This window comes from Ailuropoda melanoleuca, chromosome 1, assembly GCF_002007445.2.
Source record: "Ailuropoda melanoleuca isolate Jingjing chromosome 1, ASM200744v2, whole genome shotgun sequence".
NCBI classification, from domain to species: Eukaryota; Metazoa; Chordata; class Mammalia; order Carnivora; family Ursidae; genus Ailuropoda; species Ailuropoda melanoleuca.
In genome coordinates this window covers 191,582,581-191,608,725 of record NC_048218.1, presented here as the reverse complement: position 1 = coordinate 191,608,725, position 26,145 = coordinate 191,582,581, and the positions used below count along the sequence as shown (strand labels likewise).

General features: G+C 41.8%; 1 protein-coding gene and 1 long non-coding RNA gene across 3 annotated transcripts in view; one reads left to right on the top strand and one right to left on the bottom strand.

The window, feature by feature from the left end:
- Positions 1 to 26,145, bottom strand: part of MKLN1 (muskelin 1) — a 317,754-nt gene that overhangs the window by 164,939 nt on the left and 126,670 nt on the right. The gene's annotated exons all lie outside the window — the stretch shown is intronic.
- On the top strand, positions 2 to 24,193 carry LOC117802310. Its single transcript, XR_004625437.1, has 4 exons — positions 2 to 222; positions 15,009 to 15,166; positions 21,325 to 21,522; positions 23,814 to 24,193. It is a non-coding gene; the product is annotated as an uncharacterized LOC117802310 (long non-coding RNA).

The following is a 26,145-nucleotide window of genomic DNA, read 5'->3' as shown; positions in this document are numbered from 1 at the left end:
TTAAAGGGGCCGCTGCCTGACGGGCAGTGCGCTTTCCCTGTCTGGGGTCTCGCCGGCTGCGTGGACCGCTGAGGCGCGCGCGGTACCTCAGTTCTCTCCCAGAGTTTCCGTCGCCTAATGCTCTTTAGTAGATTGACCGAAATTGGGACTGGACTGTAACCCCTGAGGGCTGGCCTGGGAGGCTTGGAGGGGAGTGGCGCAAAGGACTTTTCCCAAGCTAAGGTAAGGAAAAAGCCAAGAATGTTATGAAAAGAAAGAAATTGTAGTCAGGAGGCTGGAAGGGAAATTGAGAAGATGGACTTGGGAGAAGGGACGTCTTTGCGACTTTGGAAACCGCTGCCCTCTTCCGTGTGTCAGTCCTTTCAGGCAACAGCACTGAAAGGGAGCTGGCGTGGAAGAGCTCCTAGCATCCTTTCCCTCTGCCGTGGTCGTGGTTTTAAATGTCTTGCCCCGCGTGCCCAAGTCACATGGAAACAGGAAAAGGAATTGCTCCTGTGTCCTCTCACCCTGTCCTGTTTGCAGTTTGCGATGCCCTTCCTTGTAAACATTTGTGGCGAGCCCTCTCACACCAATCCGAGGACTAGTCTTGCTCAGTCATGCTAGTCAGACCAGAAAAAAGCCTTAAGGAGTTGGGGAAGCCGTGTGTCATCGGTTTTTTCCAGCTGTGAAATCTGCCCACTTCTAGCTCGGAAATTTCGCCCCAAAGTTTAGACAGAACAGAGTTGTAAGAAAACGACCCGAGAGGGAATACCAGCCTCGTGCTCTGAATGCCATATGGGCATCACACCAGCTTCTTATCAAAAAAGGAACATTTGCTCCGAATATCTGGCAGCTTTAGATAATGCTCCCATCAGGTGCCAGTTTGTCAGGTTATGCACGCTTAGTTCTTGGCTTAGCCCCTGCAGTTACCAGAGTACTCCTTACTCACTAGAAAGGGTTCTACCCTGAAAAGCCGTGACAGTGTCTTCATCTCCACCTAACCCACGGAAAGACTCGTGCAAAGAGTTTCTCAGTGAATGACCAAGTGAGTTGAAACACCTCAATAGTATTCTCTTCCCTTTCTAATCATTAAGCTGCCCAAACCGCCTCACATCTTTTCCCGACCTCCTGTTACCTTAGGGGAAAACTTAGTAGTGGCCTTTGCTGGCATAGCAGATCAAGAATGCCAAAAAGGGGGCGCCTGGCTGGCTCAGTCAGGAGAGCATTCCACTCTTGATCTCCGGGTTGTGAGTTCAAGCCCCACATGGGTTGTAGAGATTAATTCAAAATAAATAAATAAATAAATAAATAAATATCTTTGAGGAAAAAACCACAATATGATTACTTCTAAAATCACGTGTGCTTTGGGTGTTGCAGCATGTTGGATAAGTATTTGTTCCTTGAGGGAATGCTATGACCCCAGTGACTTAAGTTGGGAGTCTAGAGACAAAGGGAAAGGCCAGAGAAGTTTAGTCCCAACGATGCTTAGTGGTTAATTTTCAGGGAAAGAGATACTTTAAGGGGTAAAGATTAAGTGGTGACTCAGTTGCGTTAGTTAGAAGCCCCGAATTTGCTAACTACACCTCTTACCCTAATGTAAGTAGAGTTTTTGTTCTTTTCCAGACATAGAGTTATGGTTTCTGAGTGACACTTTTTTTTTTTTAAAAAAAGATTTTATATATTTATTTGAGAGGGGGTGAGGTGCAGAAGGAGAGGGAGAGAGAGAATCTCAAGCAGACTCTGTGCTGAATGCATAGCCCATCATGGGGCTCAATGTCGCAACCCCAAGATCGTGATCTGAGCCAAAATCAAGAGTCAAATTTTCAACCGAGCCACCCAGGCGCCCCCTGAGTGATCCTTTTAAAAAACCAGTTTAGGGGCGCCTGGGTAGCGCAGTCGTTAGGCGTCTGCCTTCGGCTTAGGGCGTGATTCCGGCATTCTGGGATCGAGTCCCACATCGGGCTCCTCTGCTGGGAGCCTGCTTCTTCCTCTCCCACTCCCCCTGCTTGTGTTCCCTCTCTCGCTGGCTGTCTCTCTCTGTCAAATAAATAAATAAAAAATCTTTAAAAAAAAAAAAAAACCAGTTTAAGCCAGTTCTTCCTGAGATGACTTTCAGTGACTTTATATTCCATTTAAGTAATATGGAGATCCCTTAGCAGAGGCCTTTAATATCCTGCCTTGATTGCCTATCCAGCCTTCTCTCTTCTCTCTCCCTTACAAGCTTTACTCCTCCCAAACTAAACTAACACACCGAATGGGCTCCTATTAAGTTCTGTGCTCTCTCTGGCCTCCAGGGCTTAGTCTAAGCCAAGCCACCAGTACTCTCCACCATTCTTCACCTGGCTAACTCCTGCTCATTTTTCAGATCATTTCATTCTGGAAAATCATTCCTCATCACCTATTTTGAGGTTAGGTGCCATTCTCTATATTTCCCCTGGCACCCTTAGTTTCCCTCCTTATCTTAGCAAATATCACAATATATTTTAATTTCCTCTTTTTTTTCCTATTCTCTCTCCGTAAACTATAACTCCCATGCAGGTAAGAGTTATGCATATCTTGTTCACAGTTGTATCCTCAGTCCTATGAGAATATCTAGTACATAGCAGGTGCTCAATAAATATTTATTGAAGAACAAATACATTACACTAAAAGGGAACTTGGCTTGCAAAGGAAAGAGAATGCCAGAACTTCTCAGACAGCAAACATGCATCCCTAAGGTGTGATTGCCATGGAGAATGTAAAGACCCAGGATAGCATGGCTTTCCTGTAGCAAAGACTTTACAAATAGTACAATAATTTAAAGTATTCATATGTTAACATAAATATAGATATGATACTATACTGAACCTAAAATGTATGTAAATGTTAAGGTAAAATAGAAGACTAAAAAAATTTCAAAATCTACAAGCATCTACGAGGAGCTCACATGTCTTAGAGATGTAGCTCTATGTCCTCCTCTGCCTTTGGGGCATTGCCTTAGGTGATAGCGTTCATTGTAAGGATACACAGGGAAGGCCTGGAAACTGTCAGCAGCCATTTAGTCCCTCTAGGTCCCCCACACTTCAAAGACTGGGACATACTGATGGCCTCATGGAGAACTGAATAATGGATCATTATTTTCAGAGATCAACAGCTCCAGTGACCTAGTCATCTTGTCATCCCTTAAAAGCAATCATCTTTTACTCTCTGATGCCTTCTCAGTATGCTTCTCATAGTAAATACTTACCAGAGAAAGTAACTGATTGTATTTGGTTTGTCATCATTCCCTATCTTTTCCTATTTAAACAAAAAAATGTATTAAGAGGTTGTGATGTACCAGGCTTTGTCTAGGTGCTAGGATAAACAAACAAGCCAGACAAGGGCCCTGCTTTCATGGAGCTTACATTCTGATAGGGTCACATATAATAAATAAGTCAACTAGATCATTTTAGTTTGTGCATTTTGAGTACTAAGAAAAGACTACACTGGAGTAATATTTAGATTGGATGGTAAAGGAAAACTTCTCTAAGAAGGTATATAGCTAAGCTAATAACCTATATAGTAAGAAAGTACCAGGCATACAAAGAAAGTACCAGGCATACAAAAACATTCTAGGCAGAGAGAATAAACAACTGCAATGGGCCTGAGTCAGGAAAGGGGTTGGTGTGTTCAAAGAATAGAAAGTATGGCTGGAGCATTGTGATGGGGGAGAGTGAAGCTGGTGAAGTAGGTATGGTAAGGAGCCATGACATGGAACTATGAAGAAGAGACCTATGCAGGGACCAAGCCAAGGAGAAGGAGAAACGTGATCCATTTTACATTTTATAAAGTTCACTCTGCAAAACAGAAAATGGGTTGGAGAGAGGGAAGAGTTGAAGTGAGGAGACTTGAGAGGAGGTTATTATAGTAGCCAGGCAAGAAATGATGGTGGCTTGGACTAGCAGAGGAGACAGAGAATAGAGGTTGAATTGGGACATATTTTAGAAGTAAAGCCAACTAGACTTGCTGGTGAGGGAGGGAAGGCAGGCAGAAAAGGAAAGAAGGAAAATTCCTGGGTTTGGGGTTTGCATAACTGGGTAGATAGTGATGCTTTTATTGAAAGGGGAAGATTTAGAACAGTTTCAAGGTAGAAGGAATTGAGAATTCTGAATTCAGACATTCAAATATCCAAGAGACATATGAAAAGATGCTCAACACCACTAATCATCAGGGAAATGCAAATCAAAACCACAATGAGATATCTCTGCACACCAGTCAGTATGGCTAGTATCAAAAAGACAAGAAATAACATGTATCAGCAAGGATGTGGAGAAAAGGGAACCCTTGCACATGGTTGGTAGGAATGTAAATTGGTACAACCACTATAGGAAACAGTATGGATGTACCTCAGAAAATTAAAAATAGAAATATCATATGATTCAGTAATTCCACTACTGGGTATATGTCCAAGGAAAATGAAAACACTAATTTGAAAAGATGCATGGGGTGCCTGGCTGACTCAGTCAGTAGAGCGTATGACTCTTGATCTCAGGGTCATGAGTTCAAGCCGCACACTGGGTGTAGCACTTACTTTTAAAAAAAATGAAAAGATACATGCACCCCTATGTTTATTGCAGCATTATTTATATAGCCAAGAAATAGAAGCAGCCCAAGTGTCCACTGATACATGAAGGAATAAAGAAGCTGTGGTTTATACATGTATAGAAGAATGAAATCTTGCCATTTGAACAACATGAATGGACCTACAGGGTATTATGCTAAGTGAAATAAGTCAGAGAAAGACAAACACTGTATGATTTCACCTATATGTAGCATCTAAAAAAACAAAAGAACAAACAAGGCAACAAAAAAACAAACCCTCTTAAATACAGAGAACAAACTGGTGGCCAGAGGGGAGGTTGATGAGGGAATGGGTGAAATGGGTGAGGAGGATTAAGAGGTACGAAAGAGAGAGAGAAAAAAAAAAAGAATTCTGACATCAGTATACTATTTGGGGATCCCTAATAGATATCCAAGTGGAATTGCCAAGGATGTAATATGGAGAATCTGTATTGGTCAGAGTCTTACATCTAGTCACCTTATAGACATATTTGGCACTAATTCCTGAGTCAATAAATTTTTCTCTGAGTAGCAGAGGCACTGTAGCTCCAGGTATAGCAGCTCTAGATAGAAGAAACCATCGGTAGCAGCCTTCTGCAGAAGAGTATGTAGGGACACAAGAATAGTCTATGGAAAGAAACCTAGAGTATGTGTTGAAAATCTTAGTTTTATTCCTAGGTCTGGTACTTTTCTAGCCATGAGACCTTGGGAAAGTCACATAACTTCTCTGAGTCTCATTTTCCACCCCTATAAAGTGAATTTAATCAAACCTATCCTGTCTACTTCACAAGGGGGTTTTGAAGATCAGGTGAAGGAAGAGAACAATTATTGAGGGCTTAGCTTATCTACTGTGAGGTGACGTGAGTTCTCATTTAATTCTCAGAGAAACTCTGAGATATAAATATTATTATTCCCCTTTCACAAATGAGAAAAGTAAGACTCAGAAAGGTTAAATACTTGTGGTCTTTGGTTTGCTTCTTCACATGTGCGGGACAGAAGAGAGTGGGGTGGGCGGATTCCTTCCCCTGACACCTGCCTGTAAGGTCACTCTGAGCCGACTGGCCTTTTTGACCAAAGGTCACAAGTCTTCTTCCCAAATGGTCTCTCCACACAGCTCTCTCTGGTTCTGGGTTCCAGTAACCACTCCCACCCCTTGCTTCCTGTGGTTTCCTGATGTGTTCTCACACTTTTATAAATAGTTCCTTTATTAAACCTCTTACATTGCCCAACTTGAGAATGCCATCTGTTTCCAGCTGGGACCTTCACTGATACAATAACTTATCTAAGGAGCTGTAGCTAGTCAGTGCCAGAGCCAGAATCTCTTTGGTTCAAAAGCTGGTCCTGTTCTTCTCAAGGGGGAAGAAACATGGTAAACTGTGAAGTATTATTCAGATATAAGATATAAAATGTTGTCAAATAAAAAAGAGTTAACCACCACGAGTTAGAAAGCAAAACAAATTTGGCTGATTTATTTATTTCCAGGCAAAGGAACACACCAGGCTAAGAGGGAAGAGAAGGTGTTTTTAATTGTAGGGAAGGGTTTTCGTGATTGTTTTGTTCACTAAAGATTAAAATATACCCTCTAAATGAGCTGGAATAAATCAACAGCTTTGTACATGCTTAGTTAAAGCAAGCCTCATACTTCAGTGGTCAGGAAGAAATAAATCTTCAGATAGGTCCTGTAAGGGTCTTCCTTAGCTGACCCAGGGTTGTGCAAAGTTCATGATTTCTTTAACAGTTTTAGGTGTTGAGGAAAGTAGAAGCACAATACAGTATTCAGTGTGCTATCTCCTGGGCAAACTCTGCTGTAAATGGAAGAATCTCCTTTTACAAAATTAGGCTACAGATGAAGAAACTAACACCCAAATATGTTAGATGTCATGTCTAAGGTCATTTACGCAACTGGCCTTTTGCAGATCTGAATCCATAACCCAAGTACCTGATTCTCAGTGACTTTTTTCCTCATGTAATTAATGGGAACGTTTTAGGACTACACCTACATTCTTCTTCTTTCTATCCTCCATAACTAGCCCATAGTAGATACTCAAATATTTCCTAAACTGTATGTCTTAGTTCCTCCTGAATTTCTTCTCACTAATTGTCTTAGGCAATTAAGTCTGCTATAACAAAAATACCACTAACTTTGTGGCTTAAATGACAAACACTGATTTTTCACAGTTCTGGAGACTGGGAAGTCCAAAATCAAGGTGCAAGTAGATTCAGTACCTGATGAGAGCCCTTCTCCTCATTTGCAGACATCCAACTTCTTGCTTCTGCCCCTGCCCCCCCAAATGCATGTCCTTTTCTCATGCAAAATACATTCATTTCATCTGAACAGCCCCAAAAGTCTTAGCTCATTCCAGCATAAAGTCTAAAGTCCAAAGTTTTATCCAAATATCATCTCAATCAGATATGGTTGAGAGTCATCCTGAGGCAGAACTCCTCTCCAGCTATTAACCAATGAAACCAAGTAAATTAAATGCTTCCACAATACAGTGGTAGGACAGGCACAAGATAGACATTCCCATTCCAAAAGGAAGAAATGAGAAAGAGGGAAGGAGGGATGAGTCCCATGGAAGCAAGGCAAACTCTGTGAGATCTTAAAGGCCGAGAATAATCCCCTTTGGCCCCTTGCTCTGCCTTTAGTACTGCTTTTTTGACCCCCTAGGATGGTGGCCCTGCCACTGCTGTTCTGCCAGGCCAGAGAAACCCCTCCCTTCCAGGGTTCTACCTGATGGTGGTCACACCCCCAGGGCTCTGGGTAGCCCCACCCCAGAGCTGTGGGTGAAACCCATCCGGCCTGTTGTAACAGAGGTGATAGCCTCCGCTTTTGAAACCCTGATGGCACCCCTGATCTCTGAATTGTTTTTAGGGTCATTCTTTCCCTGTCTTGAAGAATAGCTTATGTTCCAACCAAATAGCTCTGTGGTCCTGGTCCTGTAAAATCCAAGACATCCAACAGCCTTTCTTCATTCCATCCTTGTCCACCCCCTTCAATTCCCACTGGAGTATCCTTGCTGAGGTGGCTGATTAGGTCTGTGGTTCATATCCACACTAGTCTCCTCATCAAATGGTCAGCCAGCCATAACCTTTAGTGTTCTCTTCAAACATGCTTTCTCATTTTTTTGTAATGTGGGCAGGCTTTGAATTTTCTAAATCTTTAAATTCTGGTTCCTTTTTGTATAACAGTTCCTTCATCAGTTCATATCTCTCTTCTCTCATTTTACTATAAGCAGTCAGGAGGAACCAAGCTATTTCTTCAACACTTTGTTTAGAAATCTCAGCTAGATACCAATGCCTTGTTTAGAAATCTCAGCTAGATACCAATTTCATCACTTGCAAATTCTACCTTCACAGAATACAAGAACAAGAACACAAATCAGCCAAATTCTTCGCCACTATATGACAAAGATCACCTTTCCTCCAGTCTCCGATAACATGTTCTTCATTTCTGGCTGAAGCCAGAATGGCCTTTATGTCCATATCTCTAGCAACATTCTATTCATGTATTCTCTTAAAAAATAGAAGGCATTCCCTCCAACTGTCTTCCTTCTGAGCTCTCACCAAAATCACCTTTAGTAGTCCCTTCACAGCAATACTGAGTTTTTCCAGCGTGTACCCCCAAACTCCAGCCCCTACCCATTACCCACTTCCAAAGCTGCTTCCACACTCTTAGGTATTTGTTACAGCAGCATGCCCACTTCTTCTCTTTTTTTCTTTTTTAAAAGATTTTATTTATTTATTTGACAGAGAGAGAGAGAGACAGCCGGCAAGAGAGGGAACACAAGCAGGGGGAGTGGGAGAGGAAAAAGCAGGCTCATAGCGGAGGAGTCCAATACGGGGCTCCATCCCAGGACTCCAGGTTCACACCCTGAGCTGAAGGCAGACGCTTAAAAACTGAGCCACCCAGTTGCCCCAGCATGCCCACTTCTGTGTACCAATTTTTGTCTTAGTTAGCTTGGGCTACTGTAACAACAATACAATAGACTATGTGGCTTAAATAGCTATTAACCTTAAAAATAAAAGTTATTTTGCCAGCAAAAATCAATTTATTCAGAAATAGCAGAGAATTGCAGTTCAGGACATGCAAGCTACAGTAAAACCATAGACAAGTCCAACAGACAAAGGAAAGGGATATGTATTTGAAGAAGAAAGAAGTTGGAAAGGATTGTTTTGAATGAAAGTCCATTAGAGAAAAGAAAGAGTTCAGGGTGATGACTTCTCATTAGCTGAGTTGCAGAGGAAGTCAATGTCTTGTAGGAGATACAATGTACATCTTTTCCCTGTTGGAACCTGTAATTGATGATTCTTTCCTGGTGATGATTCTTCTGTTGGAGTCTGTAGTTGACACTTCTGTTGCGAGAGTGTAACTGACAATTCTTCCTGTAACTGACACTGAGTGGTATGTCTGTCCTCTGTCTCCTTCAGTGAGGTTTTCCTTTATTAATTTTCAACAACAAACATTTATTTCTAGGGGCACCTGGGTGGCGCAGTCATTAAGCGTCTGCCTTCAGCTCAGGGCATGATCCTGGTGCTCTGGGATCGAGTCCCACATCAGGCTCCTCCGCTAGGAGCCTGCTTCTTCCTCTCCCACTCCCCCCGCGTGTGTTCCCTCTCTCGCTGGCTGTCTCTGTCAAATAAATAAATAAAATCTTTTAAAAAAACAAAAACATTTATTTCTAACACTTAGAGGCTGGGAAGTCCAAACTAAAGGCACCGGTAGATTTGGTGTCTATAGCCTTATACCTAGTTTGCAGGTGGCGGCCTCCTTGCTGTATGGCAGAGAGAAGAGTCTGGTCTCATCCCCTTACAAGGGCCCTAATCCCATCAGGAGGCTCCATCTTCATGACCTCATCAAAATATAATCACCTCCTGAAGGCCCCACCTTCTAAAACCATCACATCAGGGAGTAGGGGCTTCAACATAAGAATCTGAAGAAAACACAAACATAGCACTAATTTATGATTATATTTTTTTAAAAATTAAAGGAGTTTGCTTAGGAATCATCTATAGATCAGAAGACTGGAAAGAAAGGTATGGGGGCTATCCATCCATTTTTGGTTAGTAAATGAAGAAAATCATCATGGGGATTAGAATTTGCCCCAAAATAATTCCCATTGAGCATTTCTTGCATACCAGGAATATTCATGCAATATCTCAGTGAATCCTCACAGCAGCCCTGCAAGTAAACTCAGATTCTTGGAGGTCAAGATTCACCAAACTCACATGTGCCCTATTATACAATTCTCAAATGTATACATTCAGGATTCAGAAGGCCAAGAGAAATATGTGGTATATTCCTAAAACTAATAGTTCTGCCTCCACCTTGATTCTGTTCTCTCATGCTTGCTGTATTAACTCATTTCAACTTTGCTATTGTTGTTTGGAATTATTTGAGCACAGCACTGCCGAAAGGAGCAGATGAAAAGCAAATACCAGCACTTTGTAAGTAAGGGGATATCCCCTTTATTTCTTAGGACAAAGGAACTTCAGCTAGCCCCAATGGGGCCTCTGCGCAGGTCCCAGGTGAACACTGAGACTAGCTTCAGGTGGGAAGCTCAGGTCTGTCTGCTCCCAGGAGATGGCAGCAGCAGCCGCCACAGCCTCAGCCTGCTGGAGATAACAGAATTCGTCCTTTTGCCTGTTGGCATCCAAGCCTAGAAATTCCTGGTATTAGACACGGCTTTATCCCTCCCTTGGTTTGCTGAGCTTCATTGGAGCTGAGACACAGGGAGTGCAGGGACTGGCTGGTTCGTCATCTCATAAGTGCCTAGTTGTTTTTTTTTTAAAAACACGTTGGTCTGAACTGTGACTTTGAAGCATGTGTGAAGGAGGACCAGGAAGTCTCTGGCCAAGAGCTTCAAAAAGAAACAAATACAGTTGACCCTTGAAGCCGGGTTAGGGGCAACAACCTCCGTCCCCACCCTCTTGCAGTCAAAAATCCACGTATAACTTTTGACTCTCTAAAAACTTAACTGCATATATCCTACTGTTGACTGGAAGCCTTACTGATAACATAAACAGTCAATTAATCCATATTTTGTATGTGTATTTTGTGCTGTGTTCTTACACTAAAGTAAGCTAGAGAAAGAAAACATTATTAAAATCACAAGGAAGAGAAAATACATTTACAGTACTGTATTTCTTTAAAAAAAAAATCCGCATATAAGTGGACCCAGGCAGTTCAAACCCGTGTTATTCCAGGGTCAATGGTAGTAACTTAAACACTTATATCCACACAGGCATAAATGCAGAAGACCCCAGCTCCGGGTTTGGTACCACACCGAGAATATAGATTCTCCACCCAGCCTCCCAGCTACCAGCCAGCTGACCTTGTCAGGGAATCTGTCAGAGCTGCAATTTCCTCTTTGACCTAGTGTGGACTCAGTGATGTAAAGTGCCTGCTTTTCTTAAATTACGAGTTACTGTACTTTCATTTTCTGGATTAAGTAAGGTTGGGCCTTCACCCTTCCAGAATTCTAAAAATCCCAGACACAACATGTGCTATAGGATCCAAGTTAATCCCAGGTGAGCACATATCCTGGTTCGGCAAACACTGCCAGCTGCCTGGGAGGTGGGCAGGAATCCCAGGAAATGTCTGAACACCACACAGCTATGGATGAACTGTCAACTGCTGGGGATTGCTTTGCAAATTACCACAACTAAATGAGGCTGACAAAATAATATTCCACAAAGCAATTAACACCGACTCCTAGTGTATTTGAAAACCAGAAGTCCTTTTGGGAAAAGTGAAATCGGCTGAGAAAAAATGATCCCACCCCTCTGGGTAGAAATGTTCGAGGTTTAGGGGATTCTTCAGTCAGGACCTGTCAGTGCGTCTGCCCCACTGTCACCATCAGGGGCTCACTCTGGTTTTTGTGAAGGATAAAATGGAACAGGCTCCTCTCATTTCCTCCCTGCTTCATCATGCTTGCTCTCACCTTCATTGCCTGGATGACTGCAACTTTCATCCATTCATTCAGTAAATACTTACTGGACATCTACTATGTGCCAGATACTGGGAATATACCTGGCTATTAAGGAGTTCACAGTCAACTAGTCAAATAGTAAATGGGTTAAATATACAACGCAGCAGAAAGGATTAGCATATAAATATAAAACAGAAAATAACGATAGTGGCCATAGTGGTGGTTACCAGAAGCATTGGCTGCATAAGGCCACAGGCCAAATATCTTTTCTAATTAAAGCTATACCCAGAATATAATAGAATCATCTAGAGTAGGCCTACAGGTATTGGCCCCTGAAGGTTTCTCAAGGCAACCCTTCTTTCCTGTTTCACATGAAAATCGTCATAGGAGAATCCCTTCCTGGGCTAGGAAACTTACAGTCCAGAAAGCCACTTTAAATAGAAATATGTATCTGTTACCTGACATGAAAGGATCGCTGACTGGGGACAGCTTCTCCCTTTATATTTTCTGCATTAGAATATCAGCACAGGGGATGGGCAGGTTAAATAATTTTCAGTGTCAACTGAAACAGGGAACTGTGGAATGACAGAAGTAGGAGAGCACAGGGACCGTGAATTCTAGGTGGCTCTGCACTAGAAAAAAGAACCAGATCCAGCATGTAGAGCAGGTCAGAGAGTAAGGCAACAGGGATGTTGTGGGACAAGGGACTCAGCTGAGCCATTTAGTACAACAAACAAACAGAGAAGAAGCAAACCAGTTCTTCTGGTTCCCCAACAGCTCAGATCAATCTGAGGAGGTCAACTGAAGTTTGTCTTCAAAGAGATACCAGATGTTCTCATAATGTTGGAATTGGGCCAAAACATGTCTCAAATGCAGATTTTTATAGAAACCTTTCTTATATTGATAATTTTATTTTCTTCCTCTATATTTCCATACAAGCTCAAAATTATCTCCTTTCCCCCCATCTCTACAACCAATTTCCAGCAATGTCAGTTACTAAACACATAGCACAAAGGTTGAGAACCTCTGGCCTTTGGTCTAATTTTATGCAATTTTATGTTCAGGTCACTGCTCTCAGAGCCCCGAAAATAACCAGCATTATGCTGGGATTCTCTGATGAGCACATTCAGAGAGATTCCTCTAAGCAGTGGCTCTCATTCTTGGCTGCATATTGGAATCCCATGGGAAACTTGTAAAAATCCCCACATCACATCCCAAAACAGTGACATATTAGGGGTGGGACCTAAGCATTGGTATATTAATTTTAAGTTTCTCAAAAAGTTTCTTTTTTTTTTTCTTTCCCTTAAAATCATGGATGTGGATTTATTTACTGAAAGCGCTGGCCCAGGGCTGGTTCCACCAGCCAGGCCTTTAGTTCCTCAAAAGATTTCTATGTGCCACCAGGGTTGGGAACTTTTCCTCCGCATGTCTTAGCAGGAAGCTGTTGGTACCTGACAGCTAAGCTCTCCTTCTCCATTCGGAATTTTTCCTGAGAAGTAAGCATCAAGGAACCAGATGCTGCAATGGCAGCTAGCTTGGACATCCACTTGGTTGTAAGATTTCCATTTCGACTTTCCCACCTTGTGCACCAGGTCTACAATTAAAATGACTTGGGTACTTAAGGTTGTGAATAACGGTTAATTGGTATTTTAAAGAGAAATGGTAACAGGTGATGCTGGTATACATGCCACACTCTAGAGACCCCACATTCATCCTAAAAGCAAACAAAAATACTTCTTTAAATCCCCCACACTGTGGGGGCACCTGGGTGGCTCAGTTGGTTGAGTATCCAACTCTTGGTTTTGCCTCAGATCATGATCTCAGGGATCATGGGATCAAGCCCCACATTGGCCTCTGTGCTTAGTGGTGGAGGGGTCTGATTGGGATTTTCTGTCTCTCTCCTTCTGCCCTCCCCCATGCTCTCTCTCAAATAAATAAATAATTTTTTTTAAAAAAAGAGCAATCCCCCCACACTAAGTGTTTTTCCTCTCCTCCTTCTTTACCCATTTTTCTCTTCCCCTCTCTTCCTACCTGTCTCCTTCAGCTGCTCTCCCACACTATCAGTCTTTCTGTCCTACTTCTCTTACCCCTTGTTGCTCTCATTCCCCTCTGCATCTCCCTATTCCTTCTGCATCTGACTTGACTTCTTTCACCCTATCATCTCCCTCTAACCCACAACACTTACCTCTCCTCTCTTTCATCTTTTCCACTTGCTTCTCCTTAATGGACTATTCCATAGAACAAAAACATTGTCAGGTATTTATAATTACTAAATAAGGTATTTGTTGTTAACTTTAAAAGCAGATAAGTTCTGGGGAGCCTGGCTGGCTCAGCCGGTAGAACGTGCAACACTTGACCTCGAGGTCATGAGTTCAAGTCCCATGTTGGGCTGTTGGGTGTAGTGATGACTTTAAATAAATAAAAATAAAAGCAATTAAGTTCTGAAAATGCTATATTTGTCTCTCTGAGGAGGAAAAAAAACTTGCTCATAGTTAGCATTCTTTAAATACTAACTATAATAATTATTTTTCTTGTAACTTCCTTTATTGGCTTTAGGTTACTTTTTCATGTAGTTCAGTGACCCTCAATACAAAAATGGTTCTTTGTTCTTCAGTAACCCCGACAACAGTAGCTGATATCACTATAAAAAGAGAAACAAGCTAAAAACAGTAGAATGTATGCACCCTGAATTGCATATTCAGTTGCAAAATCATCATTATCATTATTATTGTAATTGCAGAGAGGAGGCATTTAAATAATTGTTCAAAGTATCTTCTTGAGGAAATAAGGAAATCAGGGCCAGCTGTCACAAACCAACCTACAATGATAATCCCGGTATATGCATCTTCAGTATTCATAGCAACGCTGCAGTAACAAATTTATGCATTCATCTAATGTCCTTAAACAACCTAAAAAATAACAAACAAACCTTGATCAAATCCATTGTGTCACTTGGTAGTTGACCTGTGTTTTTAATCAGTGTCCCTGAACAATCTTAGAATCATAAGCCACCAAACACAAATTGCACCATCAATTCAAAGACAAACTGGGGTGGGTGGGCCAACATCCACCTGCTATGTTAGGGCCACAAATCTAGATACACAAATAGAGTGGAAAAGGTGTAGATAGATCAGCAGACAACTAAAACATATAGGAGAAATATCCACAAAAACAGACATGTTCTATTGACTTGAAATTTGTAAACAAACGGGAACTATGAGAAAAGGGGGAAGGTCTTGTTTTTAGTTTAGTGAAATCAGCCAAAAGTATTTGAGGTTTTCTCTTCCCAAGATACAGCTGTGAAATGACTAATAGGAATGAAGTGAGCCTGCACCAAGAACTGAATGTGCCACTTCACTGGGAACAGAAAACGTTCCCCTGATAGAGGCTGTCCTCTCAGATGAGTACCTTGGGTGTTTTAAAGAGGAGCTGCCAGACGCAGATACGGTGCATTTACAAAGAACAAGAATTATTTATGCATCTTTGCAACTTTTCCCCATGTTCGTGGTACTTTTGGATCAGGTTTGTGTCTTCAATTCCATGTCCCTGAAGAAACTCAGGAGAGAGGGAAGAAGGAAGAAGGAGAAAAAAAACTTGTTACATTGTTTTATCCTTGCTGGGCTACTGTTGCGTTCCAGTTGGAGTCTTGCTGAAGACTTGGCCTGAGTAATTTGAGAAGGGTGAGTGACCAATACTTAAGAAAGTTAGTAACTGCTCTGATCTAGCCTTCCCAAGTTCTAAAAATCATACAACTAGTTGTAATGGATCAGTATTATTTGAATACTTGCATCCCCAGCTAAAATTGAGTTTCCCACATACAGCCTCATCCTGTTTCAGTAATTAAAATATTTTTTCTACAAAAGTATCGGAAGGGATACTGATTGACATTTTGAAAGATGTTTCAAGGCACAATCTGTGTATTTTATTTCATTGTAGAAGTAAGACACCATACCAACATAAAAATAAATTCAAACTTCCAAAAAAGTTAACTATTATTATTATTATTATTTCTGTTAACTATTTGTGTATTCTTTCCACATAAGCACATATATACACCATTTTTACACAAAGCACACCATATAATATACAGTGCCCTACTGTGAGATAACAGAAAAAAATATATATATTGGGGGTGCCTGGGTGACTCAGTCGGTTAAGCGTCCAACTCTTGATTTCGGTTCGGGTCATGGACTCAGGGTTTTGAGATTGAGCCCCGAGTCAGGCTCTGCGCTGGGCATAGAGCCTGCTTAAGACTGTCTCTCTCCATCTCCCCTGCTGCTCCCCCTTCTCTAAAAAAATAAATAAATAAATAAATAATAATATATATATATATATAGGTTTCTAACCCCCAGTTCCTGGCACAGAGCTCCTAAAGCTCTTCTTAAATTTCTAAATGATAAGAGCACTAGGAGCATCTTTTGTCCTAATATTTGGTCTTTGATCCCACTTCCTGACACCAGTTCCTAAATCCCTTTGAATTACCTGGCAGTGTCCTTTGTTCTAAGGAGGTGGGCTCCTAGATAGCTCCTGAATAGGGGGTGGTCCCCAGAAAGACCAAGCCATGATTATAAGCTTGAAATTTTCAGCCGCACCCCCATTCTCCAGAGAGGGGAGAAGGGCTGGAAATGGAGTTAATAATTGATAATGCCTATGTGATGAAGCCTCCATGAAAATCCCAATAATACGGGGTTCAGAGAGCTTCCAGATTGGTGAACACATCCAGCTATTGGGAGGGTGATGCAACCCAACTCATTAGGGACAGGAGATCCTGCACTTGGGACCCTCCCAGACCTTGCCCTATGTATCTCTTCATCTATATCTTTTACATTATCCTTTATTACACAATAATCCGGTAAACATAATTGTTTCCCTGAGTTCTGTGAGCTGTTTTAGCAAATAATCGAATCCAAAGGGTAGGAGGTCATGGGAACCTCCGATTTGTAGCCAAGTCAGACAGAAGTTGTGGATAACTTAGGGACCTACTACTTGCGATTGGCTACAGTTGCCACTTTAATGCACCAGGGTTTGATTTGAATTCCACTATGTTATATAGTATAGGTGAAAAAATTAGGTTTTACTATGAAAAGAGGAAACTTACAATATCAAAGTCATTAACAGAAAGGAGGATTCTTATTCTCCCTGGCTGACCTGCTGGCCCCACAGAATGGTTTGTGTTCCAGGGAAGGGAACTCTGCCTCTCTTTTAATCTCTTTTTTTATATAGAGCAAGTAAGTGTGAGAGTAAGCCTTATCAGCGAAAGGAATAATCAGACTGTCTTGGCATCAGGCAGCCTGGACTTTAGTGCCAGCTCTTTACCAGAGTTGTCTGGGAAACACATGAGCTGCCCAGCATCTAAACTTTTGGGCCCTTGGGATGTTACACAAGCAAAGCCAGTGGTCCCATGGGAAGCAGAGCTTGGGGACAGTTCCTCAGGCTGGGAGAAGCCCCTTTCCTCAGCCTCCAACCCCCCATACCTGGTTAGAGCTAGCTCATTGTCCAAGCAATGCAGAATGAGCACCCAGATTCATTTAGAAGAAGCCTACTCTTTGTATCACATTAAATTAGTTAAGAAGTCAGGAAATGGAGATGAGGTTAACTACTTTTTTACTCCCAACTCTTTATTTTGAAATTTTTCAAACCCACAAAGGTCAAAAGAATGATACAATGAATTAATGCCCTTATATTCTTCACCTAGATTCATCAGTTGTCATCTGTGCTGTATCTCTTTCTATAAACACACATTTTTATGCACTGAAGCATTTGAAAGTAAGTTGAATACTTTATGATCGTTCACTAAAATAGTTCCGCATACATCTCCTAAGAATAAAGGCATTCTCCTGCATAACTGCAATGCCATTTTCAGACCCAGGAAAATTAATGATTTGATATCTTTAATTCCACATTTAAATTTCTCTAATTGTCCTAAATGTTTTTTATGGCCATCTTTTTTTTATTGGATCTAAGATCTTAACAGGGTTCATACATTGCATTTGATTCTGTCTCTAGTCCATGGCCGCAAAGTGAACATTCAGCTTTTCATTGTCATGACTGGGGGTGCTACTGGCATCTAGCTAGAGACCACAGATGCCTGCTAAGTATCCTACAATACACAGACAACCCCCCATAACAAAGAATTAGCTGACCCAAAATGTCAATTAGCGTTGAGATTGAAGAACCTTGTTCTAGCTATCTAGAACAGTCTCCTCTCATTTTTTGTTGTTGTTTTTCATGACATGGACTTGTAATACCCAAGCTGATTGTAATACAGAATTTTCCATACTCCAGGATTTTCTGATTTTTTTCATGATTAGCTTCCATTTGAACATATTTGGCAAGAATAGTACATAGATCATTGTAATGATTAGCTATTACTGCATACCAACCCATCCCCACACTCAGGGGGCATTCAACAATTGACTAGGTAGTTCTGCTGATCTGGCTGGGCTCAGCTGATTTTGGCTGGACTCATTCATGGATCTGTAGTCATTTGGCACATTGACTGGGGGCTGGCTGGTCTAGGATCCCTGGTCAACTGGGGTGATTGGGCTCAGCTCCATTCATTTCTCACACTTAGCAGGCTAGCCCTGGCCTATTCTTATGGAAGAGGTAGGGTCTGAAAGAAAGTGGAAGTATGTAACATCTATCAAGGCCTAGCTTAGAACTGGCACTCTATCACTTAACTGCATTATATTGGCCAACCAAGATAACAAAGCCAGCCTATATTCAAGTGACAGAGAAATAAACTCTACCTCTTGGTGGGAGATGCTGCAAAGTCACATTGCAAGGGGTGCTGATAAGGAGGGAAAGAATCTGGGCCTATTGCAATCAGTCTATCAAAGTGATATCATGTACCTTGTACAGCATCGTATCAGGAGGAAAATAATATCAGGTTGTCCACTATTAGAGATGTTAAGTTGTGACACTTGATGAAGTATCCACTCTTTGGATATGCGTGGTGATGCTTGGGTGCACCGCTACCCTGTGTGCCATTGTTTTAGTTCCCTAGGGCTGTTGTAACAAAGTAACCACAAATTGGGTGGCTAACACAACAGAAATGTATCATCTCATAGTTCTGAAGGCTGGAAGTATAAAAACAATGTGTCCCTCTGAAACTTTTAGGAGAGAATTCTTCCTTGCCTCCTCTAGCTTCTGGTAGCCCCAGACGTTCCTTGGCTTATAGCACTTCAATTCAGCCTCCATATTCACATGGCATCCTCCCTGTGTCTCTGTATCTTCACATGACCATCTTCTTGCAAGGACACCAGTCATACTGGATTAGATTCTCATCCTATTCCAGGATGACCTCATCTTGACAGATTACATCTGCAATGACCCTATTTCCAAATAAGACCACGTTCTAGGGTCCCGGAGGTAGGACTTCAACATACCTTTCTCGGGAAACACAACCGAACCTATAACACCCATCAACCCTTCACCCAAAGGTTTTATCCATCCACGTATAGTCTTTGAATGAGTTAATTACATTGGGAATTGCATAACATTGTTTTTCTTAAACCTCATCATTTCTTCAACATTTATTAGCTGGCATTCTTCTGTAAAGAAGGTTTTTTGTTTTCCTATTTCCTTCCCCATCTCTTCTTTCCTTCCCCCTTTTTAGTCACTTTGAATGTGTGGCTTTTTCTTTGGATATAACCATCATTTTTTTTTTTTTAGATTTTATTTCTTTATTTGACAGAGATAGAGACAGCCAGTGAGAGCAGGAACACAAGCAGGGGGAGTGGGAGAGGAAGAAGCAGGTTCCTAGCGGAGGAGCCTGATGTGGGGCTCGATCCCATAACACCGGGATCACGCCCTGAGCCGAAGGCAGATGCTTAACCACTGTGCCACCCAGGCACCCCATAACCATCATTTTTATACAACCATACAAACAAAATTTTGGTGATCAGATTGTCTCAAATTTGACTAATGAGAGTCCCTAAAGTCAACTCTTTTTTTTTTAAGATTTTATTTATTTATTTATTTATTTATTTATTTATTTATTTATTTATTTGACAGAGATAGAGACAGCCAGTGAGAGAGGGAACACAAGCAGGGGGAGTGGGAGAGGAAGAAGCAGGCTCACAGCGGAGGAGCCTGATGTGGGGCTCGATCCCAGAATGCCGGGATCACGCCCTGAGCCGAAGGCAGGCGCTTAACCGCTGTGCCACCCAGGCGCCCCCCTAAAGTCAACTCTTAATGAAAAAAAGTACAGTAAGTATTTAAGCTTTTATTGAATTTAAAATTCTTCTTATTAATATGTAATGTGACTAGTCCCACTAATCTATCCCATAGGACCTACTTCTGCTGTCCCCATAAGTCAGGGCTTATATTTTCTCCCTGGGGAGGCTATGTGATTGTTTCCCATGGGAAAAGTCTCATCATCGTTTCTGAAGTACAACCATAAAAAAAAAAATTAAAAACACCCTGTCATTTACTGAGTATACTATTTTACATGTGCTATTTAAAATGTCATAATAACTCTGTGCCTAAGTAATGATACTATATATTACAAATGAGAAATCAGAGGTTTAAAGTGAGATACTGGAAAGAGTATGGATTTTGTAAACTGGTGGTTTGAATCCTGGCTTTATCACCTATCAGGTATATGATCTAGGGTCTCTGTAGGCGTAGGTTTGTTTATCTGTGCTATAATGATGAGGATACTTGCCTCACAGGTCTGAGCCTGGCTGCTTACCTTACCTAGAGTGGGTGTCTATTAGTTCTCTCTTTCCATATCCTGATAACTTCTAGGTCATGTTGGATAAATGACAGTGCCACAGAGTCTTCTAGCAAGTAATTAATTTCATTAATTCAGAATATGATCCCCAGGTATTAGAGATAGCTCAACCTAAGTGTTAACTTAGATTTACCTTTAAATATCTTTGGGGGAAAAAAAGTTCCCTAATCCATTTCTTAAACAATATTGTGGAAGGAGACCATATCTATACAGCTTAAGAGAACAACTTTTAGGGAGATCTTTTGCATTTTACATGGATATTAGGAAGCTCATTTACAAATCAATCTTTAAAAAAGACTCAATTTGTTCATCTGAAAACAGCGTATTCATTCATCCCACAAATAGTATTTAGCACCTACTACGTCCCATGCAATGTTCTAGGCACTTGGGATACATCAAAGAATAAAACAAATATTCTTGGGGCTCGTGGGTGGCTCAGTCACTTAAGCATCCAACTCTTGATTTTAGCTCAGGTCATGATCTCATAGTCATGAGATCGAGCCCAGGTTTCAGCTCAGGTCGTGATCTCAGGGTTGTGAGATTGAGCCCCTTGGGCTCTATGCGGGCATGCTAGCCTGCTTAAGATTTCCTCTCTCTCTGCACCCTCCCACCGCTCGCACATGCCCTGTCTCTCTAAAAAACAAACAAACAAACCCCCAATATTCCTGCTTTATTTACCTTTTAGTTGGGGGAAATAAGCGAAAAACAAATAAATTTGCAAATTTTATACAGTATTAGAAGTAGGTATGTGCTAATGAGAAAAAGAAACAAAGTAGGAGGGGACAGCAATTTGAAATAGGCTTGTCATCATTTTAAAGGTGATATTTTTGAGCAAAGACTTAAAGGAGGTGAAGAAAGCGGTCAGGTGGCCATCCGGGAGAACAGCAAGTACAAAGGCCCTTGGGCAGGAGTGCGCTTGGCCTACTGGAGGCACAGCAAGGAGGCCAGCGTAGCTGGAGTGCGTGAAGGAGAGGAAGTGTCTTATTTATCTAACAAACACTAAGCTAGTCCTTGCTAGTAGCAGTATTTTAAGCACTTAAAAATATTAACTAATCCTCCCAACAACTATGTGAAGTGGGTACTGTTGTTCTCTTTTACCAGATGACAAAACTGAAGCAAGAAGCTTAGCAAACCACCCCCAAATGATGGAACTGTCAAGTGACAGCTGGGGCGCTCAGTAGTCTGTCTCCAGAGGCTTTGGGGGCTTTGAGGCACCAAAGGATGCTATACTGCCTCCTAGCAATAAGAGATGAAATCCAGTTACGGGGACCAGTTCCCACAGGTCATCAGAGGCCATTGGTAAGGATTTGGGTTTTTGTTCTGAGTGATAGAGGTTTTGAACAGAAGCGTGATATGTGTTTGTTTCTGTTGTTGTTCCAGAAATTTCCAAATCATTTACATACTTAAGTATTTAAAGTATCTGGCATTTCATATGCTTATGCAAATTCAAAAGAATTTCAACTTCTGGGAAAAAAAGAAAACTTGATATGTGTAATCCGGAGATGATATCCCATCAAATACCATTTGTGTAAAGAGGAATGTCTTCTGTTCTTTTTTTTTTTTTTTTTTAAAGATTTTATTATTTATTTGACACAGATAGAGACAGCCAGTGAGAGAGGGAACACAAGCAGGGGGAGTGGGAGAGGAAGAAGCAGGCTCATAGCAGAGGAGCCTGATGTGGGGCTCGATCCCATAAAGCCGGGATCACGCCCTGAGCCGAAGGCAGACGCTTAACCGCTGTGCCACCCAGGTGCCCCACTCTGTTCTAATGTTTTACAAGAACTTTTTTATTGTAAGGACCTAGCAGCACTTAAGTAGTTGGCTGTGTTTTCTTGAGACACCAAGGCAAAGCTTTGACCAAAAAACATTATTTTCTTACTTCAAAGGGAGAAAAAATGTATAGAGGCAAATGGACTATTTAAGGTATGTCCGGTCTCCTACCAAAAATAATGGGTTACTGGTGCTGCTTTCTTGGGGCTTAATATGTCAGCACCCTGTAGGGGGCCACCCTCCTTCACTGGGGCTTCATGACTTCAAGTGTTGGAGTGATCCAGAGGCAGCTGCCGTGGAGAGGAATTAAAGGACTGTGGCATGAGCCACCCACCCTGCTCCAAGAGTACTTAGGACCAGTACTGACAGAGTCAGTCTGGAGAAGAGAGAGAGTCAGTCTGGAGAAGAGAAACCTGGGAAGGCTACAGTCATCCAGGAATGATATTAATGATCGTAATTGCCAGTTTACTTAGCATTTACTGTATGCCTAGCATTGTGCCAAATGCTTCTGAAGCATGAACTATATAGTATCATCATCCCCATGTAATGGATAAAGAAACTAAGGCTTTAAGAAATGAAGTTAAATTGCCCAATATCAGGGTGCCTGGGTGGCTCGGTCGATTAAGCATCTGCTTTTAGCTTAGGTCATGATCCCAAGGGCCTGGGATCAAGCCCCCTGTCAGGTTCCCTGCTCAGTGAGGAGTCTGCTTCTTCCTCCCTCTTCCTCTGCCCCTCGTCCCCACTCTTGCTCTTTCTCTCTCTCAAATAAATAAATAAAAATTTTTAAAAATTTCCCAAGATTGTACACAGCTGCAATTTAAGCACAGCTCTGCCTATCTCCAAAGCCCATGCTCCTCCTCCTTTGTTCTATGCTGTCTGGAAATATAATTTTCTGTGGTTATTCCTTCTGTAACTCTCAAAACACAGTCTTTTCTGGAGGTAGTTTCAGTTCCGAATTTCCAGTGGCCTTTTAGACATACCTGTAAGTTTCAGCCATATCCTTCCTTGTAATGTTGAGTATATCAGACACATCTTACGCGCCTCATCAGATTCTCTTGTCATCATTTCCTTGCTTACTCTGTCTCTGCCACTGTGCAGCTGACCTGCTTTCCTTGGGCCCAGGTAGGCCCACAACCTACGGCTGGACTTATCTGCCACTTTCCCAGCCTGGTCCCCACCTTGACTGCCACCAAGTGACCAGGCTCACCAGCTTCACACCATGAATTTCTGGCTTCTCTCTGTATTCCCCAACCAGGATTAAAGGCCATACTAGAGAGCATGTGGCTTGCTGAGAGACTAACAATGGGACCATATTACATAACCTAAAAGTGTGGGGAAAAGTAACTCCTGGTGTGGTGAATCTTGATCAGTGGGAAATGGGAGGGAGCCACAATGATGGATTTCCTTTTTCTTTCTGCCTCCCAAGAACTAACCTGAGCGAGGTTTCACTGTATAGCGACTGGAGGTATTCTGTGTGGACACACAGGCATACCTATTGTCTCTTCAGATTGTTCGGGCACCATCTTGCATCGCTTCCCATCTTTCTGTGTCTCCCTTCCCTTTTTCTCTCACTCTTACTGCCCTAGGATTACATCTCCTAAATAAAACATTAGTATTAATTCTGGGTTTTAGTTCTATTTTCTGTGAAACATAGGCTAAGATTTTCAGGCTCCATTTCTCTAAATGGAACCACCATTTCCTAAATTCTCTTGGCTTAAAGCCAAGAGTCCAAGAGTGTATTCTAGAAGATAATCATAGCTGATAATAAATTTCATTAGTTTCACTATAACTGATAGAATTTGTGTATTACCTCCAAAAAGGTGCAGTTTATCTGGAAGAAAATAAAAATATTTAAAAGGATCCTTGGCCATAAAAAGACTTGGAACGAATAGCTCAAAAGTAGCCTTAATCCTCAACTGGACAACAGGAATTCCTGTGGATTTTGATAACTGCCTGAAACCATCAGAATACCTGTCACATCTATAACCCCCTCGAGGTTTCTAATAGACAGGAAACCAAATTATTCATCAACTTATTCTGCCATTCCAAACAAAACCATTTGTTCCAGGAGCAGGTCCTTAACCAAGGGCAATAAGCCTATGCCGATGTGGTGGCTTGCCAAGAAAGCTCTGCCCGACAGTCTGTACTTGGTGGTGAGCCGTCTACCCACGCAGGTCCTTTGTGGGGAGTTGAATATGAAATACGGAGAGGGTGTCAGCAGTTAGCATTGGGCAGAAGCTAGAAGATAGACAGAGGAAAGGAAAAAAACAGAAGTCATGTGGCCTCAGAAACCATGACGCAATAGAAGCCGTGAGATTGAGAAAAGAATAGAAAGTACTTAGTAGCAAGGGCAGCAGAAGCAGAGAGTCCCAGTCATAAATAATTAGAGTGCAGAGCAACAGATTATTTACTGCGGAAGAGGCGGCAAGCTAGCCCCGCTGCTATGGCCGTATTGTGTGCTGAATCACCTTCCAGTTCCCACTGGTCATTGCTTAAACTTAGACTGAAGCAACCTGAGTCTGTCTGTTCTGGAAATTAAATCGTTGCCTCTCCATATCTATATCCAACAAGAGCATGGCAGGAAACTCAAGGTACGCTCAGCTGGGGTTTTGAAAATAATCTGATGAAGACACGACTTGCGAGGTTGTAGGTAGGGTTTGGGGCACGTAAGAGGAATATTGAGGCACCTAAGGACTGCAAGAATGGAGACTCAGGGCTGAAGAGACGAGGGAGACAAATAATGTTTACAGGAGTTCAGAAGGAGGTTACAGCTGTGAAGGGGCACAGCTGCTGCTGGACCATGGTGCTAAAGCAGGGAGGAAAGGAGAAGAAATACCTCAACCCCTTTTCCCCCCTGCCCTCTGATACTTGCTGATGCCTCCCGTTGGCCAAACCCAACATTAAGCCAGTGCGCCATGGAATCCAGATCATATCATCATGGTATCAGCCTCGTGGGGCACAGAGCAGGGCAGAGAAGGATAGGGGGCTGTCATGGGCTGACTAGGGGCCCCTTCAAAAAATACATTCACATGCTGATCCCCAGACCCTGAGAATATTATATTATATGGTACAAAATGTTATTAAATTTAGGATCCTGAGAGGAGGAGCTTATCCTGAATTACTTGGGTGGGCCCTAAATGCAATCACAGATAACCTAATACAAGAGAAGTAATGGTAGTTTTGAGAAAGAAGAGGCGGTAGCAATGTGACCACAGGATCAGAAATTGGAGTGACGTGGCCACAAGCCAAAGAAAGCCTGGAGCCGGCAGAAGCTGAAGAGTTGAAGGACAGACTCTGCCCTGGAGCCTAGGGAGGGAGCAGAGCCTTGCCAAAATCTTGATTTTTGTCTTCTAGCCTCCAGAAATGCGAGAAATGAAAACTCTGTTGTTTTAAGCCACCCAGTCTGTGGTAATTTGCTATGGCAGTCACAGAAACTAATAGAGGGGCTAAATGGAGAATAACCAGCACAAAAATGTATTTATTTCAAATACTATGTTGACCGCAATGATATCCCTGATCACCTTGGCTGGAAATTATTTTGCCTCCCTTTCTCTATTCCCTTTGACACTTCCTTTTGGACCACTCATATGATTTAAATTAAATGTTCCCAAGTTATTGTTACTCTTGCATACAAATAGATTTTCATCCTAACCAGATTATGACATTCTTTAGAACAAAAACCTTGTCATGTACATGTTTGTATCCTGTGAAAATCCTAGCACAGTACTTTGGGACAGAGTGGCATTCTGTAATTGGTAAATGAGAAAGAAAGCCTCCATTTGTCCATCTGTAAATGGAAAATAAAAATTTCCACTGACTTGCCTTTCAGAGATAATAATGGCAATGTTTCCCAGAAACAATTTCTGCACCTGTAACTGAATGATATATCTGAAACACTCCTTCCTGCTGGAGCAATTCCTCAGAAAAAAAATTGCATCTAGTTTTAGCATGCCCTCCATTCTGTGTGGAGTGAAACTTAGCAGTTTCACCCTAAGGAGGAAAAGACGGAGGATAATTAAGAAAATACAAGAGCTCCGTATTGGTGTTTTTTTCCAGAAACTTTGGTTCATCCAGTAGATATTTATCAAAGGACTATTATGTTAAAGTAGGGTCCATAAATGCTGGGGAAACACACACACTCACAAAGAATAA